The 20205-nt window shown below is 44.3% G+C and overlaps 1 protein-coding gene across 1 annotated transcript in view; it reads right to left on the minus strand.

Annotated features, from left to right (window-relative positions):
- LOC136866643 (nose resistant to fluoxetine protein 6) overlaps nucleotides 1-20205 on the minus strand; it is a 323272-nt gene that overhangs the window by 173799 nt on the left and 129268 nt on the right. The window lies entirely within an intron of this gene.

The raw sequence follows: 20205 nt of genomic DNA on the forward strand, positions 1-20205 counted from the left end.
TGCACACAGAAAGATGGAACAGAAGTGGCCCGGAGACCCTAAAATCAGCAGTTTATATCCTCTCGCGGAAGGTTCGAGGCGTTAGGGGAATGAAAACACCCTCCCGCAAATTCTTTATTGGGTAGGATACAGCAACATATTCAAGTTGGGGGAAGATAGGTCCGATTGGTCAGGAATTAATAAAAGAAATTCGGGATTGGCTAAATATAAAACAAGGGGAAAGGAGAGGGGTATACAGCCAACTTAAACAATAACAGAAAGAAATTTAACAAGAAACAAACTTTTGAAATAAAAATTTCTCCAAGAAATAGTTCCTTTGCTCCGCACTAGGGTGCACTATTGTTGATCTTCAGTAGTGTCCTCTAGAAGAGAAAGTTCACACTTCTTACTTCAAGCAAAACAAAAACGCATCAAAAATGACACAGTTCAAAAACTCCAAGATTTCCACGTAGTGACATCTTCTGAAAAACTTGAAAATTAATACCGTCAATAAAGTTCAGACTTCCTCCAGCAGAGGAGTTTTAACTGGCGCACATTTTAAATTAGCGGCGTGGAGGTGTACCGCCCGGTACAGACCTCCCCCCCGCAAAAGTTCCTCCAGGGGTGACACATGAAGTCAGTTTGAAACAAGGTCCAAGTTATGATGTGAATATGAAGATTGATTGCAGAAGCATTTATAAGATTTTCTTAATTTGGTTTGATTCAGTTTCAAAATTTTGTTGTTGCAGGTGAAGTAAAGTCTTTATGTTTGTAGTAGTTGAATTCTGAAGATAAACTTTTAATACTTAAAAGTGAAGAAAAATTTTGCAATGTCCACCAAATATTGCTGTTGAATTCCCAAGAAAGGGTATTAAAGTTGAACAGAAATGTCCTTATAGTTGGATATGTACTTCACATGTTGATGATTTTAACGTCCAGACCAGCCGCCACTGCTTGCGTCCAAAGGAGGCCGCTCGGACCCCTCAAGTACCCTGAGATACCGCTCGCCCGCACTATGAGGGGAGCAGAGGAGTAGAAACACGCCGCGCCCGCGGTGAACATATACAGGCTGCGGGCCAGTAGCAGGTCGTGCGCCGCACATCAGCCTTGGCCGGGAGGAGAGCTCCGGCTCGCCGTGCACATGTCGTCCTCGCTGGGGTCGAGGGGGCCCATCCTCAAACCCAGACGCGGCACAGCGCCGCGCGGCTGCGGGGGCACTGGAACATAAAAGCTAGGCGGCAGAATGTGTTGGACCATCATCTTTTTTGAGGGCACAGGCTTTGTGGAGAGGTTGAGGGGCCAGCGGCGTGTAGATATCCATGGCATTTAATATAATCAAGCCACAGTGTGTATAGCAGGAGACGGGAGCGTGGTAATGGCCGTGGTAAGGACAGGATGGCAGTTTAACGGGTCGGGGCAGGTTTCACAAAAATGCTTACATATGAAACAAAATACTATAAAAGGGGCAGAATGCCAAAAAAAATGAAAACTCAAAAAAAATATAACCTTCATATTTCTTTCAAAATAATATGAAGCAAGTTAACACAGAAATTACACCGGTTTCACCTGGGACAGGTGAACCCTAAATATCATCTCGGTGGCTGGATTGCTTAATAACAACGTAACCGGCGTAAGAAAATCTAGAATGATACAAGGCCCATGAAATCTGGGGGCAAGCTTGCCCGCGGGAACAAAGTTCTTGACCATAACTTGGTCACCTACCTTCAAAGGGGTGGGTCTCCGTCCACGATCATACCTTTCCCTAACCTTTTCATGAGACACTTTAAGATTGGCTTTAGCCTTCTTCCAAAGATCTTTAATATTATCCGGATCTATTGTCTCGGGTAGAATGTCACTCAGAGATCAGAGGTTAGAGAGCGGCGTGTTGGGAACGAACTTAAACATCAAAGAAGCTGGAGTAAACTTGTGAGATTCATGAACCGCCGAATTCAAAGCAAAAGCTATCCAATGTAGGGACGTGTCCCACCTGGAATGATCTTCATGATGATAGGCAATAAGTGCGGACCTGAGATTACGGTTAACCCGTTCAGCCAGAGATGGTTGAGGGTAATAAGCAGAAGTAGTTACATGAGAGACGGACAAGTCAAAACAGAATTTACGAAAAAGATTTGATGTGAACGCCTTAGCATTATCAGATACAATATATTGGCACGGACCAAAAGAAGCAAAAATAGAATTTAGGCAAGAAATGGTACACTGAGCGGTAGCCAGCTTAGTCGGAAATAACCAGGAAAATCTGGTAAAACCATCTACACACACAAAGATGAACTTGTTAGCATTACCCTTTGACTGGGGGAAGGGTCCTACATAATCAATATACAGGCGTTCCATGGGGCGCGACACTTGATGGGAAGACAGAAGGCCTACCTTGGTGGACATGGTTGGTTTACTGAACAAACAAGATTTACAAGCCTTCACTAGTTCACGGATTTCACCGTCCATACCCTTCCAGATGAACCTTTCACGAATCTTTTCACGAGTTTTAAAGATTCCAAGATGCCCCCCTAATGGGGTCTCATGATAGTATTTGAAGATCACAGGCACAAGAACAGCTGGAACGACAACCTTCATCATCTTATCATGCCTCGAAGGGCAACATAGAACACCATTTCTCAGGACATAAGGGACAACATGTTCCCCAGAAGAAAGGGTTTCCATTATCGGAGCCAGCGTCGGATCTTCACGTTGGTATTTCTCGATATCCCTAAAGAGCATGGGAGCATCTGTTAAGATGGCATTAACAGCAGATAGCATGGACTCGGGAGGAGATGAACTATCGACCGCTTCATGGTTCTCAACGTCGTTGGAAAACATTCGGCTGAGTCCATCAGCAACAACATTTTCGGTACCTCTGATATGTCGGACATCGAATTGGAAGGCAGAAATACGGATGGCCCAACGGGCTATACGCCCAGTACGACGCGGCCTACCTAAGACCCAGCTTAAGGCTTGATTATCTGTCTCCAGGTCGAATTTGACATGTTCCAGATAGAGACGGAACTTTTCTAAGGCAAATAAAACTGCCAAACCTTCGAGCTCATAGATGGAATACTTGGCTTCTTGAGCCGACAAGGTCCTAGATGCATAGGCGATGGGTCGCCTCCCTAGTTCAGTCTCTTGAAGAAGGACTGCAGCTACTGCTGACGACGATGCGTCGGTTTGGACAATGAATTTCTTCGAGAAATCAGGCATAGCAAGTACAGGGGCATTACAGAGAGCCAATTTAAGATCTTCAAAAGCGGCTTGTTGAGAAGGTCCCCACTCGAATTTGATGCCTTTCCTACGAAGAAGGTTTAAGGGCGCCGCTCTATTAGCGAAGTTAGGAATAAACTTCCTGAAGAAATTCACCATACCAATGAACCTGGCGATACCTTTAATGTCCTTGGGAGGTTTAAAATCACGGATGGCCTGTGTTCTAGAATGATCGACTGCTACACCATCAGGTGACACAATATGCCCTAGGAATGACATAGAGGGCTTAGCAAAGACAACATTGGACAACTTAACAGTTAACCCAGCCTTACGAGGGCGATTGAGAACTTCTCGCAGATGATCTAGATGTTCTTCAAAAGTCTCGGAAAATACGACGACATCATCCAAGTAGTGATATAAGTACTCAAATTTGATGTCGGAGAAGACCCTATCTAGTAGCCTAGTGAGTACAGCTGCTCCCGTGGGGAGCCTGAAAGGCACGCGGTTGTATTCGTATAAGTTCCAGTCCGTAGCAAACGCTGTAAGATGTTTAGACTCTTCGGCAAGGGGAATTTGATTATAGGCCTGATTCAAGTCCAAGATAGTAAAGAACTTGGCCTTACAAAACCATGAAAAACAAGAATGAAGGTCAGGAAGGGCACAGATTGCAACACCACCTTCCGATTGAGAGCCCTATAATCAATTACAGGCCTGAAGCCTCCTTGGGGTTTCGGGACTAGAAAAATAGGCGAAGAATACGCTGACTTAGAGGGCCTAATAATACCATCCTTCAACATCTGATCGATGATTTCTTTCAGAGCCTTCATTTTAGGTGGAGATAGCCTATATGGTGGAAAACGGACAGGAATCGAATCCGTGACCTCAATTTTGTATTCAATAAGGTCAGTAACACCAAGAGTATCAGAGAACACCTCGGGAAACGACTGACACAATTTGCGAATACTATCAGCCTGCTCCTCAGGTAGATGTCTAAGGTCTAACAACATCTCATCCTGGGTAGGCGAAATAGAAGAACATGATGCAGAATTACACTTTAATAGTGGGATTTTACAATTAGAGGCAAATTTGAAAGTGCAAGACCTACTCTGAAGATCGATCACGAGACCAGTGTGAGAAATAAAGTCCGCTCCCAATATAATGGGGCAAGACAAATGCTTGGCCACAAACAGCTTGATTTTCCATGTAAATTTAAAAATACGAATTTTGACCAGAAAGGAACCTAGAATTTCTAATGGGGATGAATTAGCCGAAACATATTGAACAGGAGATGAGACATAGTCAGATAGTTTGCAAACAGATTTCAATTTAGAATACCATTCAGCCGAAATAATCGAACAAACACTGCCTGAATCTAAGAGAGCTGTTATAGGCTCGTTATTTAACTCAATCTTAAGAAAAGGAACAGGTGCGGGGGAGTCCGCCGCAATCCTAAGACACTCTTTGGGGCATTCAAAAGATGAATTTGAAAATTGCTCATTCCCTGAATTTACAACCTGTTTACCAGGGGCTGAGTCTCGGGAAGATGGATTAGTCGACTCAGCCGAAGCCACTAGTCCCTTTTTATTATTGGCATAGGTGGAATTTGCACCAGAAGTTGAGCAGGAGGGGGTGCTATTCGAGTTTGGGCAATTCTTGGCAATATGTGAGAAAGCCCCACATTTAAAACAGCCTTGTGCTGAACCAGCTCCGTTATTTGCCCTACTAGACTTGATCAGTGGACACTTATTGCGCAGATGGTCAGGCGACCCACAAGCATAACATTTACGAGGTGTGACTGATCGGCGAGGTGGAGGCCGAGTATTACTAAAGGAAGGCGGGGGTTCTTTCGCGACACGCAAAGAATCGGCGTATCTAACTCCTTCCGCTGAGACGGCCAATGCTTCAAGTTCCGAGAAAGTTTGCGGGCACGCCGCGAAACACAAATATGACCTGTAGGGTGGTGAGATCCCTTCCACAATAGCTTGTACAATCTGATCCTCGGGGAAGTGAAGAGCAAACACCCTAGTATAAAACTTAATGTCCTGTATGAAATCAGCCAAGTTCTCATCCAAGCGCTGTACGCGATAATAGTACTTCTGAATCAGAGATGACCTCGCGCGGGCAGGAATAAAATTTGCAAGCAAGTGTGCATGAAAATCTTCAATAGATGACTGTTCAGCTATGGCTCTTACTATTTTTTCAGAGAGAATACCAATTGCATAAGGATAGATGATTTGCAAAATTTGACATGGAGAAAGAGAAAACACAAGGGCATGATCCTGAAATTCAACAAGAAATCTTAAAAATGAAATTACTTCACTGGTGGTATTAACGGAAAACTTAGATATACCTCTGAGCAACATTGCCAATGGATGAGGCAAGCTGCTGAACCCGGGTGACATAGTAGGCAAAGGTTTCAATGGCAAGGAAGTTAATTCAGAACGGATGTTACTCAATGATGCACGGCGTTCAGATTCGTTGTCCAATGGGGCAGAGATAGTTTGAGCAGCAACGGTTATCCTATTGACTTCTCCCTTATGAGAGTCTTCCTCACTACCTACATTCACCGTGGCGGGTAGATCAGTTTTGGGAGGAACCTCCCCAGTTAACAATTGAGTGACCTTGCTAGATAATTCCGAAATATTTTCAAGCAGCGTACTAGCTTCCTTCTTCTGAACGTCATTCAGCTTTAGAGACAACAGATCGTTAACTCTATTTGAAAAGTGATATAGCCTGGCTTGCACACGCTTAATTTGATTAGGAGAAGGATCATTTTCATCAAAAAAACTAACTACAGAAGCTAGCCCAGTAATATTCTCGACGATCGTGGAAAGAGAGTCGTCAACTTCTTTCTCTCCCAAGGTGGGGATGGAAATGGGCAAATCAAGGGACTCTCTAAGCTTGTTAGTGTCTACTGCAACCGTGCCTCCAGATTGCACATTTCTGATAGTTAACTCATATATCAACTCCTCCTAGCGCAAATAGTTAAGGTGGAGAACATCGCGAGGGCCGGGCATGACGACAGAAAAATTTTGAAACAAGAAAGATCAAAAATTCCAGCAACTGGGAAAATTGTTAGAGTTCGGATCACAGCAATGTTTAGCCGTCAAAAGGGGCTAAATTGAGACCCATTCAACCACGCTCTGCTACCACTTGTTACGGAGTTTTCCGTGGTAGTTAGAGGTGAAAGAAGGTGCGGGGTGGTGAAAAGGTCTCAAGCTACTAAAGTAAAATTAATTTAAAATTTAACAAGGTTATATTTTCTTTTCACGATTAAGTAATAACAAAATAGAACAGGTACTTAGTAGCCAAAAACACAATTAGAAATGTACAACTACAGAATTTGGGCTCCAAGAGCCAAACACACGATTCTTGAGCTAGAAGTCCAACCCTTCGATATACAAAATTCAATCAAAGGGGCAGAAGACCCCGATCATGCCCAGGAGCACTAGCTCCTCTTTACACAGAAAAGCCTCCTCGAGGCATACAAAAGTCAAATTCCGAAAGAGCAATCTGCTCTCAAAGTTTAAGCCAATCACAGGCCACACCAAACTCCACCTTCAAGCTGTCCTCTAAGGACATACACACAGGGGTAAAATACCCAACCTACTGAGGTCTATTAACCCTCTACTGCATACTGTTGCCTTTAGGCAACAAATAACTTTTCACCTGTATAAATGGATAAATATTGTAGACAGAGGTAGTTTTACGGCACACCTTCAACTGTACAATCAATTAAATACATATGTTTTTTTTTTTTTTTTTTTTTTTTAAATACATAAGACAAAACAGCCCTACAACCAAAGGTACTCCTTCCACCCCGTCAGCATCCACGCGAACCAACCACCGTTTATTTTACGTGGGCCCTCCCCATCATATTACCACAGGCTTCAGGAGTACCTCTGGCTCAACCTCAAAGACATTACCGACCTACGGTTCTGCAAGTTGTACTTGCGCCTTGCAGTACGTACCCATGGCCAGTAGGTAGTAATGTTCGGTCTTTGAATGTTAAAAGCTTAGCGTAAAATCGTAAAAAATCGTATATATATTCAACAATGACAATCCACATCACATACGAGTGTTAAGCTATTAGCCCCTGTTAAGAATTGCTGGTACATCTAATACACTGAGCGTATTTTGAACATTAAAGCTTGAAATTTTCTTCACCAAACGCAAAAAAAAAAAAAAAAAAATCATGCAGTAAAGGGTTAAATGAAAAGAAGGTAGATTACATGAAAAATAACAATTTGAGAGGAGGCGAACTTGCACTCCTAATACACTTTGATTAAGACCTACTTGGCACTAGGCCGTTAATACAAGGGCTAATCCCATACTAAAGAGGTGACGTAAGCAGAGAACAATTTGTCTTACGTTAACGAAGAATAGGTTGAGAAAAATAAGTTCACCTCAAAACAATATGAGTGGGAGCTCGAGAGGGTTAGCACTCTCTATCCCAATATGTAGCTTTAAAAGAGAATAGATGAAAATAGTAGTTGCATTTTAGGAAAAGGTTACATGGAGGAAACGCTTCGAACCCGCCCCGAGAGTCAAACTGCCGACCTAGCAAGAAAAGAAGTTATTAAGAGGCCATTACCTGGTGTTGAACTGCTGGTGAAGAAAGAGGCGCTTCCCGCCCCCTGCTATGTACTTTGCACACAGAAAGATGGAACAGAAGTGGCCCGGAGACCCTAAAATCAGCAGTTTATATCCTCTCGCGGAAGGTTCGAGGCGTTAGGGGAATGAAAACACCCTCCCGAAAATTCTTTATTGGGTAGGATACAGCAACATATTCAAGTTGGGGGAAGATAGGTCCGATTGGTCAGGAATTAATAAAAGAAATTCGGGATTGGCTAAATACAAAACAAGGGGAAAGGAGAGGGGTATACAGCCAACTTAAACAATAACAGAAAGAAATTTAACAAGAAACAAACTTTTGAAATAAAAATTTCTCCAAGAAATAGTTCCTTTGCTCCGCACTAGGGTGCACTATTATTGATCTTCAGTAGTGTCCTCTAGAAGAGAAAGTTCACACTTCTTACTTCAAGCGAAACAAAAACGCATCAAAAATGACACAGTTCAAAAACTCCAAGATTTCCACGTAGTGACATCTTCTGAAAAACTTGAAAATTAATACCGTCAATAAAGTTCAGACTTCCTCCAGCAGAGGAGTTTTAACTGGCGCACATTTTAAATTAGCGGCGTGGAGGTGTACCGCCCGGTACAATTATTATTATTATTATTATTATTATTATTATTATTATTATTATTATTATTATTATTATTATTATTATTATTATTAAAATTATAGTGTTAGGCGGGCGTATCGATGATGATGATGATGATATTAATAAACCTGTATTATGATTATAAATTATTTTTTCCGTGACATTGTCGATGATTATCAATGGAAACAAGCGAACTGAAACTACAGCTTGACAGTTTCAGTTTAGAATATAAAACAATTAAATTATTTTTCTGACATTGTTTTGCTATAGAAGAGTACGTAGCTGCAAATATTCTTCGTAAGCTTCAGGTTTGGTGGATGTGGGCATGTGAAGTTAAACATTGCCCATCTTAGTATCTTATATAATATATACCTACAGCAATTGTTTGTTTATTCACGTTACGTTATTATACAATAAATACAACTGGGTTTAATTTCATAAATTCAATGACATTGGTTAAATGTCACGTTTTAAGTCATATAGTGTATTTACATGCACATTAGAGAGATTATCTAGCTGTCAGTAAAAGGTGAAGGACCTCTGTATGTCATCTGACTCTGGATTCAGACGCACCGCGTACATTTGCCGCCTAGTTAGAGATTTATTCAAACATGGTGCTCCTTAGCTGGCGTATGAATCATGTTTCACCGAGCTCGATATCTGCAGTCGCTTAAGTGCGGCCAGTGTCTAGTATTCGGGAGATAGTGGGTTCGAACCCCACTGTCGGCAGCCCTGAAGATGGTTTTCCGTGGTTTCCCGCTTCCACACCAGGCAAATGCTGGGGCTGTACCTTAATTAAGCCCACGGCCGCTTCCTTCCCACTCCTAGCTCTATCCTGTCCCATCGTTGCAATAAGACCTATCTGTGTCGTTGCGACGTAAAGCAACTACCAAAAAAAGAATCATGTTTCAACGTAGTGCATTTTCTCAAACACTCCTTGCCAAGTTAAAAAAAATGTAGTCCAAAATTTACAACGTCAACGACTCTAAAGCTCAGTGTAGACAACTCTGAAGTTCCATTCACAAAACTAACTTAGTAACATTGTCTTAGAAGACTTCGACACTGTGAAAATGTACACCAATTTCGAAATCTTTGTTTATGAGTTATTTGAGGTGAACTTCCTAGCTGACTCTAACTGGTGTGTATGTTCTTTTTTTATCACTCGGTTTCTGCCTTTCGTCGAGATATAGAGCTAGTCTTGTGACACTCTAAAATATCTAGGAGTAACTCTTCACAGGGCTCTGACTTTCAAAAATCACTGTTTGAGCTGTAAAGAGAAAATTGCGGAAACTGGCTGGATCGAAGTGGGGAAGTCAACCACAAGCTATCCTCACACCAGCAATGGCCCATTCTTTTACTCCGTCCCAGAGTGGCTCTCATTGAGATCTGTCTGTTTAGGACAGGCTGTTTAAAGTAAGCTCTTTCAGCTTGTACTACCATCATACATTCAAAGAGAAGAACCAGAGAAAGGGATCACCCAATACGTGGTCGGGAACCACCAGCTCAGAAAGAGATTCTACCAATATCTCGGGAACCAAAAAATGATTACAACTGTAGAAAACGAGGTCTCCCAATATCCTTGGACAGAGAGCAGCAGCCGAGTGCTTACTGGCTGACTACAAATAGGAATTGACGAGGTGAAAATCCTTGAATAGAGAGAAGGGTCATAGCGATGCTGAATGCTGAGAAGACCATACTCTTTTTTTTTTTTTTGCTCTTTGCTTTACGTCGCACCGACACTGATAGATCTTATGGCGACGATGGGAGAGGAAAGGGCTAGGAGTTGGAAGGAAGCGGCCGTGGCCTTAATTAAGATACAGCCCCAGCATTTTCCTGGTGTGAAAATGGGAAACCACGGAAAATCATCTTCAGGGCTGCCGACAGTGGGAATCGAACCCACTATCTCCCGGATGCAATCTCACAGCCGCTCGCCTCTAACCGCATGGCCAACTCGCCCGGTACCATACTCTTAACCACATCCTCAATGTCCGCTGTCCCATCTTCTTGCACAGAAGATGAACTCTTTCAAGATACACAGAATGATGCTCTTGGTGTTGCAATGTTTTAATCTATATCTACGTAATTTTACTGTGTGCTATTTTTTTCTTGCTATTTGCTTTACGTTGCACCGACACAGATAGGTCTTATGGTAACGATGGGATATGGAAGGCCAAGGAGTGGGAAGGAAGCGGCCGTGGCCTTTATTAAGGTACCACCCCAATGGGATTCGAACCCACTATCTCCCGGATGCAAGCTCACTGTTGCGCGCCTCGAACCGCACGGCCAACTGGCCCGGTGTTACTGTGTTTAATATTAACTGAATGTTCTATGTGTTTTTTGTCACGAGATTATATTATTTGATATTAATCTATCTTATCTCTCATAATATGCCGAGCTGAGTGGCTTAGACGGTTGAGACGCTGGCCTTCTGACCCCAACTTGGCAGGTTCGATTTTGGCTCAGTCCGGTGGTATTTCAAGGTGCTCAAATACGTCAGCCTCGTGTCGGTAGATTTACTGGCACGTAAAGGAACTCCTGTGGGACTAAATTCCAGCACCTCGGCGTCTCCGAAAACCGTAAACATAGTTAGTGGGACGGAAAGTAAATAACGCCATTATTATTATTAATATCTACTCTGAACACATAATGAGAAAAGTGCTGGAGAATTGGAGCGGCTGAACCATCAGAAACCATATGTCTGCCGCTTATACGCTTGTCATAGCTGCGAGTGTCAGAGAGTTGAAAGTCGGTATGTAGCAGTTGACGATAGCCAGTAGAAAATATGGTCAGAAATTAACAGTGCCAAAAATAAGGATCATGATAGTAGACGAAGCAAACATGAGTGAAGTAGCTGCCTTGGAGGCAGTGAATAAAATCTACTAGAGAACACGGAATTCAAATTGTGGTAGATCCTCGGAAGAAATCAGAAGAAGAGCCACAACTGCCAAAATGACTAAAGTATGGCAGAACAGGACGTCAACGAGATAAAAACCAAACTCCGTTTATTCAACGCCCTGCTATTTCCTATTGCCACGTATACAGCGTAGACATGCACCCTTGAGAAAATGGTGGCGGTGATTATTGTTTTAAGAGGAAGTACAACTGGTCCAACATCCTGTTGAGAAAGCAAAGTGGAACAAAATTAAGGCTTTTAAAATATGTATTTACCGCCGTGAAAAATCCACAGCCTGTTTCCAGTCATTCGACCGGGTCAGGAAGGGAATGGATGAAGCCCCCATCTAGCGGCGAGGATAAGGATTGTGCCGGCTGCCGAAACCTGTCGCATTCCTCTGGGGCAATGATTAATGAATGACAGATGAAACGAAATGATATTGGAGAGTGTTGCTGGAATGAAATATGACAGGGAAAACCGGAGTACCCGGAGAAAAACCTGTCCCGCCTCGGCTTTGTCCAGCACAAATCTCACATGGAGTGACCGGGATTTGAACCAGGGAACCCAGCGGTGAGAGGCCAGCGCGCTGCCGCCTGAGCCACGGAGGCCCCTGTATCTACCGCCGTATCCTACGAATATCATGGACAGAACGCCGAGCAAATGGCTGCGGGGTTCAGCTTACATTCGGGAGCTAGTGGGTTCATACCCCACTATCAGCAGCCCTAAAGATGGTCTCTCATGGTTTTCCATGTTCACATCCCCCTGTGGGTGGGGGCAGTAGAATAACACCTATGGTATACCCTGCCTGTCGTAACAGGCGACTTGAAGGGATCCCAGGGACTCATAACTTGGGAGCGTGGGTTGGCGACCCCGGGGCCCTTAGCTAAGTCCTGGGATTGCTTCCACTTACTTGTGCCTGGCTCCTCACTTCCCTCTAACCTAACTGACCTCGCTTGTTCAACTCTTGTTCTTTTCCGACCCGGACGGTATTATAGCACTCAAGGCGTAGGGAGACTTTCATTTTCACGCCCTTCGTGGCCCTTGTCTTCCTTTGGCCGATACCTTCATTTTTCGAAATGTCGGATCCCTGCCATTTTTCCTTTTGGTTAGTGTTAATAGAGGATGATTGCCCAGTTGTACTTCCTCTTAAAACAATAATCACCACTACCCCCCATGTTCATATCAGACAAATGCCGGTCCTGTACCTTAATTAAGGCCACGGTCGCTTCCTGTCCACTCCCTTCATCGCCATAAGATATGTCTGTGCCGGTGCGAAGTAAAGCGAATTACATGTAACAAAAAAAAAAAAAAAAAAAGGTGGAACGAAAGAGAAATCTTCAACTGCAGGACAGGTTCATCAGAGGAATAGCCAATGCATATCTGAGATTCTTCGTTCACACTTCACGGAAACTAGGTGACATGCAAAACACGGTGGTGAAGGGGAAAGTAGAAAGAAACAGACCCTAGGATGGATGTGCCAGCAGAAGAGTTAACAAGCTGAAAACCTTGCTTGGAAAATAACTGGATGAGGAGACACAACTGGCACAAAATCAGAGAGAATACTGTATACTCTCCAGTAACTCGACATGCCACGACACCCTACCAAGGGAGGGAGATCCGTCTATTAGGAATGTGGAATAGGCGAAGAGGTAATAATAAGTTCAGTTTACATGGAAGGACGTGAGCTTGATTTTCAATTAGAAACCGAGAAAATGTTCAAGTTCAATAAATTGGACCTTTATGCTTTCTTGTAGGTATGTAAAAGATATGAATAAAGAACTGGAATGATGTTGCGGATGATGTTATTCTGTACAGAGTAATAAATAAGTTACAGGATTGGGAAGACCTCAACAATGTTGTGAGTAAGACAGCACACAATGGTATGATGGTAAACTGCTTGAAAAGTGAGTGTATGTGTTCCTTTTTTTTTTTTTTTTACGTCGCACCGACACAGATAGGTCTTATGGCGACGATGGAACAGGAAAGGGCTAGGAGTGGGAAGGAAGCGGCCTTGGCCTTAATTAAGGTACAGTCCCAGCATTTGCCTGGTGCGAAAATGGGAAACCACGGAAAACCATTTTCAGGGCTGCCGACAGTGGGGTTGAAAAACCTACTATCTCCCGAATACTGGATACTGGCCGCACTTAAGCGACTGCAGCTATCGACCTCGGTGTCATGTGTTCCATTAAGAGGAAAAGTCCTCTCAGTTTTAATTACCGATTTGAAGAAGTAATGGGACGTAAATGTTAGTGAAAGGAAATATTTTCATTGGGGTAAACATATTAACGAGATTGTAAATAGGCTATAGGTTACGGATATCTTCACATGGTTATGAGGGTATTTAGGGGTTGTAGTAGGGATGTAAAGGAGAGGGCATATAAGCCCCTTCTAAAAGAAAAAATGAGCAATTTATTTCCAGAAGATACGCAATCCAAAAGTAAAATTTTATAGGACCGAAGAAAATTTTAGTGTGTAGACTTTCAACTGAAAATTCATTTTAGCTCATTATGTTCACATAGAATAGGGGCTGCCTGGCCGATGCGGTAAAGGCGTGCTTGGCTCCCCCGGAAGGACGTGGATTCGAATCCCCGTCAAAAAGTCGTAATATTTAAGAAACGAGATTTCCACTTCCGGAGGTGCACATGGCCCTGAGGTTCACTCAGCCTACACCAAAAATGAGTACCGTGTTAATTCCTGTGGGCAAAGGCGGCCGGGCGTAGAACTAACCACTCTACCCCAGCAAGTGCCGAGGTGACGGATAGTGGAAGTCTTTACCTTCCACCCCTCCAAGGGCCTTCATGGCCTGTACGGAGATGACTTTGCTTTGCTTTATGTTCAGATAGAATAAAATCAGTATTATAACCGTACAAAGTATTTCTGTTAAAATGTTTGCAGTTTAAGAAATATTCAAGAAAAGGGGATGAATTTGGAAAATTTTTGTCACTGAAACTCTAAAAAATTCCTTCTGAATATCAAAATTTCACTGCAGTAATCAGGACACTGACTGAATTTAAATATATAATGATAAAAAATTAAGTCGCTTTCACTGAGCGCCCATATAAGTTAAAAAGTAGTAAATTAAATCGTCGAACATAAAAAAACGAAGGACTGCCTGGTTGAGGCGGTAAAGACGTGCTCGGTTCGCCCGGAAAGACGTGGGTTCGAATCACCGTCAGGAAATCGTAAAGTTTAAGAAATGAGATTTCAACTTCCGGAGGTGCATATGGCGCTGAGGTTCACTCAGCCTTCACCAAAAAAGAGTACCAGGTTAATTCCTGGGTGCAAAGGAGGCCGGGCGTAGAGCTAACCACTTTACTCCATCAAGTGCCGAGATTACGGATAGTGGAAGCCTTTACCTTCCACCCCTCCAACGGCCTTCATGGCCTGTACGGAGAAAACTTTGCTTGAAACACCGGATCCCGTGAGATTTCCCAAGTTAAGCAACATTGGGCGAGGTCACGATTTGGATGGGTACGTTTTTTATAGTAACATAAGGGTGTATTCTGCCCGAAGGCGGGTCCGAACCTCCGCAGAGGTGTGCCTGAGCCGGAGTTTACGTACGGTAGCGTGGCCAGTTCCTTTCCGCTCCTCCATTCCCTTACATTAAATAAAGTCTTATGTTGCTGCTGGTCACGTGCTCTGGAAATGGCTCTTGATTGGCTACACAGATACGTTATTTTTTTTTTGGACAATTCATCCCGTGGAATTTGGTGTTTATAGGTATTAAGAGTGAATTTTAAGACCAGTTTCACATGGATTTGGACCGGTTTTTAAGATTTTTTTTCGTTAATATTATGGAGCTTTCTATCAACATATATTTTCCATCTTCTTCTCAATGTTGATTTTTTTGGAAATAAGCTTTTAGGAAATAAGTTTCACAGATAGATTAAACAGATTATGGTTCCAGTGTATTGAATTCTCACCACGCTTCATTCTTCACCGTCTAATGGATTTCAACACCGTAAGTAGGGCACTCGCTATTGTAAAGGTGAACTGTACAGGTAGACAAAAAGATCTGAAAGGTTTCACCACAGGAAGAGGCCATCGCCAGCAACTACTGCCACTACCCTGAACTCTTTACAATCTACTGGGACAGACATAATTACCATGTTTCCTTATTCCCCTCACTGTCTGGCCAGCACCACGGCAGCAACTAGTACCACTACAACTACCACCGTCACGGAACGTAGCCAAATGGTATGCAACTGGCAGTAATGTCCAGTTAAGCAGCGCCTAATTACCAAGCCAAATTCACCCCAGCAACACCAGCTCCACAATGGGACACCGTTAGATTTCAATTTACGAGATTGACGCCACATTCTACGGTAGGAGAGGAACGAGCTCTACAACACCAATCGGCAACATCAGCAGCGACGACAACTGTCCCACCGCTAGCTATGAAAACCTCCTCCTGCTTCCACCACCGCCGCAGCTATCTCAAACTTGCATTTTCCGCTGTATCCGGTACTAGATGCCCTACCAATCCTCTCCTTTCCTCCAACCACCTCCAGCAGGAATATATTCATTCTTACTTCCCAGTCCCTCCCCTGACTTCCAATCACCTCACACAATTTTCTCCAGCCTACTCAGGTACAACATGCGCTGAGAAGACATAGCGGGCATCGGAATAACTACAAATGGAATTATCGTACAGGTCAAAGGGAGCGCTGATGCCAACCTTCTCACCATTGCCATGGGTTCTCAACGTGTAGGATAGTGCACCCACTCCTCCCCCCGCTTCAACCCCTCCCACAACCACCTATATAAACTCCACCTCCGCGCTACAGATTCTAAACGCTCCACGAAGAGACGCGACAGACTGCCGGGTGGTCTGAACTTCCTTGGCGAAGTTATCAGATGGCCCGACAGTGTCCAGTACCTGCGGATCACCCTGGACCGCAGACTGACCAACCGTCAGCATGTAAACACCATTTCACGCTCTGCCCACGATAGGGTATCCAAATTATTCCCTATGATTTATGCTGAAAACAGCCTCACACAATAAAACGGGCTCCTCCTGTACACGACAATGATTAGGCCGTTACTTGAGTATACTGTATTTGTTCTATATGGGGCGTTGCCGCGCATTGCCACCTGCGTAAGCTGCAGTCCGTTCAGAACCGGGCCCTGCGGCTTATAACGGGTTGTGATCGGTACACACGTAACACTCGCCTTCACGACGTCTGTCAGATAGACACTGTCAGGGTGAGAATGGTTAAACTAGCCAATACAATTTACAGAAGGGCCCACCGTGTGGTAACCCCCTCATTAATACATTACGCTCGTATGAGACTCACGGCCTAAATATAAAAGAGGCCTCGAGTACTCATAACATAACTCCTCCGCGGTCCAGCTCCATGGCTAAATGGTTAGCATGTTGGCCTTTGGTCACAGGGGTCACGGGTTCGATTTCCGACAGGGTCGAGAATTTTAATCATCATTGGTTAATTTATCTGGCAAGGGGGCTGGGTGTATGTGTCGTCTTCATCATCATTTCATCCTCATCATGACATGCAGGTCGCCTACGGGAGTCAAATCAAAAGACCTGCACCTGGCAAGCCGAACTTGTCCTCGGACACTCCCGGCACTAAAAAACCATACGCCATTTCAACTCCTCCGCGCACCTAGTGCATTTTACTTTATCTTCCCAAATGCCCAGTGCCATTACTATACACCACTTAGCTCGTACAGCGCTCATGCGCATGTCCACACTCTGGCCAAAGACTGACTAGATTCTCACCCTAACCCCACTCACCAGCAAAATTACAGCCATGGAATTAAATTATTACAGACATAGCGCTCAAGATCGGTATCGGTCGACGGGCTGATAAGTTCTCGCATTGATCCCACGGCTCAACGCTACGAACAGGGGTGGCATGGCATGGACAGACTTCTCAGTTGGCATAATACGAGGGGTAGACCCCTCTTTTACTGAAGACATCATACTCTCCGAGCTCAACGCAGAAGGCTTCCTAGCAAAAAAAAAGCATGCCGGACCAAAAACGCAACGGGTCCAACATACATGGTACGGATTCTTGTATCATTACAATTGTTAGGGGACCTGCCGCCTGGCCGACTGCCCCAAATGCAGATCGATGGTGATTGACTGAAATGTATTACTGGCGGTGCTAGCATGTCGGGAGTATGCGATAATTACACGATTTCAGAATTTTAAGCACATTACAGTCACTACATTGTTATGCTCGGCATCGTGATTAAACTGTGCCCTTTCAGTGTTTTGCTACATTCAGTGCGTTGCCGTTGGCTGAAGGAAGAGCGTCATTGGGAGCATACTCTAGGCAGATTGTCATAGACCAGAAAATGTTCACTCTGGACTAGCTGTCTCGAGATGTGTTTTCTCCTGTTTTGTTGATGTTCAGGTTTCAGACCTATGTATCAAAACACTCCATATAAAAGGTTTTACGAATCACTTCTTAGTTTGTATTTTTCCAGTTCTCGAACCAAGTAATCCTGGTGAGGATCCATATTCTAATTGGAGTCTCACCAGAGACTTATGTGACTTCTCGTTTACATCCTTACTACAACCCCTCAATACCCTCATAACTATACTAAGAGATCTGTAATCTTTATTTACAGTCCCGTTTATATGATTGCTCCAACGAATATATTTTCTTATATCAACACGTAGGTACTTAAAGTGATCCCCATTGAGGCAGTTATTAAAACAGAGAGGACGTCTACGCTTGGCAAAACTTACAACATGCCCTTCTATCCCGTTTACAATCATACCATTGCCTGCTGTGCATTCCACCCCTTCAGAGCACCTGGGAGTGAAACCTTCGTGTTGTAAGGCCTATTTTGGAGCTTCATGTATAAGAAACTATTTGAACCATCATCACACATTCCTCGTGCTTTTAACATCAACTCAGACAAAACACATACATAATATCAACTACCTATCCCTTTTAGTTCATCGAGAGGGACGCAAATAGCAACAAATCATGTTTGAAATTTAATATTTCTGTCATAAATTTCGGTACAATTTTCACGGATGATGTAACTCTAACAGTCAAAATTATTTTTGTAAAAATTAGCAACACTTAGTAAGTACCTAAGGGAATGACATGTAACTACACTGACTGACAGAGCAAATGCAACACCAAGGAGGAGTGGTTCGAAAGGGATGAAAGTTGGGGAAAAAACAGAGTCGGCACGGAAGAATAATTGATGTTTATTTCAAACCGATATGCAGGTTACACAATGCGCACGGCATCGACTCAGTAGGATGTAGGACCACCGCGAGCGGCGATGCACGCAGAAACACGTCGAGGTACAGAGTCAATAAGAGTGCGGATGGTGTCCTGAGGGATGGTTCTCCATTCTCTGTCAACCATTTGCCACAGTTGGTCGTCCGTACGAGGCTGGGGCAGAGTTTGCAAACGGCGTCCAATGAGATCCCACACGTGTTCGATTGGTGAGAGATCCGGAGAGTACGCTGGCCACGGAAGCATCTGTACACCTCGTAGAGCCTGTTGGGAAATGCGAGCAGTGTGTGGGCGGGCATTATCCTGCTGAAACAGAGCATTGGACAGCCCCTGAAGGTACGGGAGTGCCACCGGCCGCAGCACATGCTGCACGTAGCGGTGGGCATTTAACGTGCCTTGAATACGCACTAGAGGTGACGTGGAATCATACGCAATAGCGCCCCAAACCATGATGCCACGTTGTCTAGCGGTAGGGCGCTCCACAGTTACGGCCGAATTTGACCTTTCTCCACGCCGACGCCACACTTGTCTGCGGTGACTATCACTGACAGAACAGAAGCGTGACTCATCGGAGAACACGACGTTCCGCCATTCCCTCATCCAAGTCGCTCTAGACCGGCACCATGCCAGGCGTGCACGTCTATGCTGTGGCGTCAATTGTAGTCTTCTGAGTGGACGCCAGGAGTGCATGCCTCCTTCAACCAATCGACGGGAAATTGTTCTGGTCGATATTGGAACAGCCAGGGTGTCTTGCACATGCTGAAGAATGGCGGTTGACGTGGCGTGCGGGGCTGCCACCGCTTGGCGGCGGATGCGCCGATCCTCGCGTGCTGACGTCACTCGGGCTGCGCCTGGACCCCTCGCACGTGCCACATGTCCCTGCGCCAACCACCTTCGCCACAGGCGCTGCACCGTGGACACATCCCTATGGGTATCGGCTGCGATTTGACGAAGCGACCAACCTGCCCTTCTCAGCCCGATCACCATACCCCTCGTAAAGTCGTCTGTCTGCTGGAAATGCCTCCGTTGACGGCGGCCTGGCATTCTTAGCTATACACGTGTCCTGTGGCACACGACAACACGTTCTACAATGAGTGTCGGCTGAGAAATCACGGTACGAAGTGGGCCATTCGCCAACGCCGTGTCCCATTTATCGTTCGATACGTGCGCAGCGCAGCGGCGCATTTCACACCATGAGCATACCTCAGTGACGCCAGTCTACCCTGCAATTGGCATAAAGTTCTGACCACTCCTTCTTGGTGTTGCATTTGCTCTGTCAGTCAGTGTATATGCGAAAGGTATCTGTCCTTATTAAAAATAGCTTTCGAAAATATTATTTTTCCCTCAAAAATCTGGTAGCGTTTAGTGCCATACAACTTATTTTAGAAAAATATTGGCTCTTTGTAAATCTCTCTTGCAGATTTTACAAGGTGCGTTTCTTAGTCGAAGCTGTTTTCGTGTATTTCTGGTTACGATAGTAGGAATGCGCCATGGCTCCCTTCATCTATTCACACTCCACATGCAACATTCGGGACATCCACGTAGCGTGGCCACCTTCTAGTGAGTGTTCAAAAATTTCAAGACAATAGATCGACCCGTCGAATATGAGATACGTTTCTTGAATGCACGAAATATTAAACCAGCTGACATTCATTCCCAAGTGTGTGAG

Source organism: Anabrus simplex, chromosome 3, assembly GCF_040414725.1.
Source record: "Anabrus simplex isolate iqAnaSimp1 chromosome 3, ASM4041472v1, whole genome shotgun sequence".
Taxonomy (NCBI): Eukaryota; Metazoa; Arthropoda; class Insecta; order Orthoptera; family Tettigoniidae; genus Anabrus; species Anabrus simplex.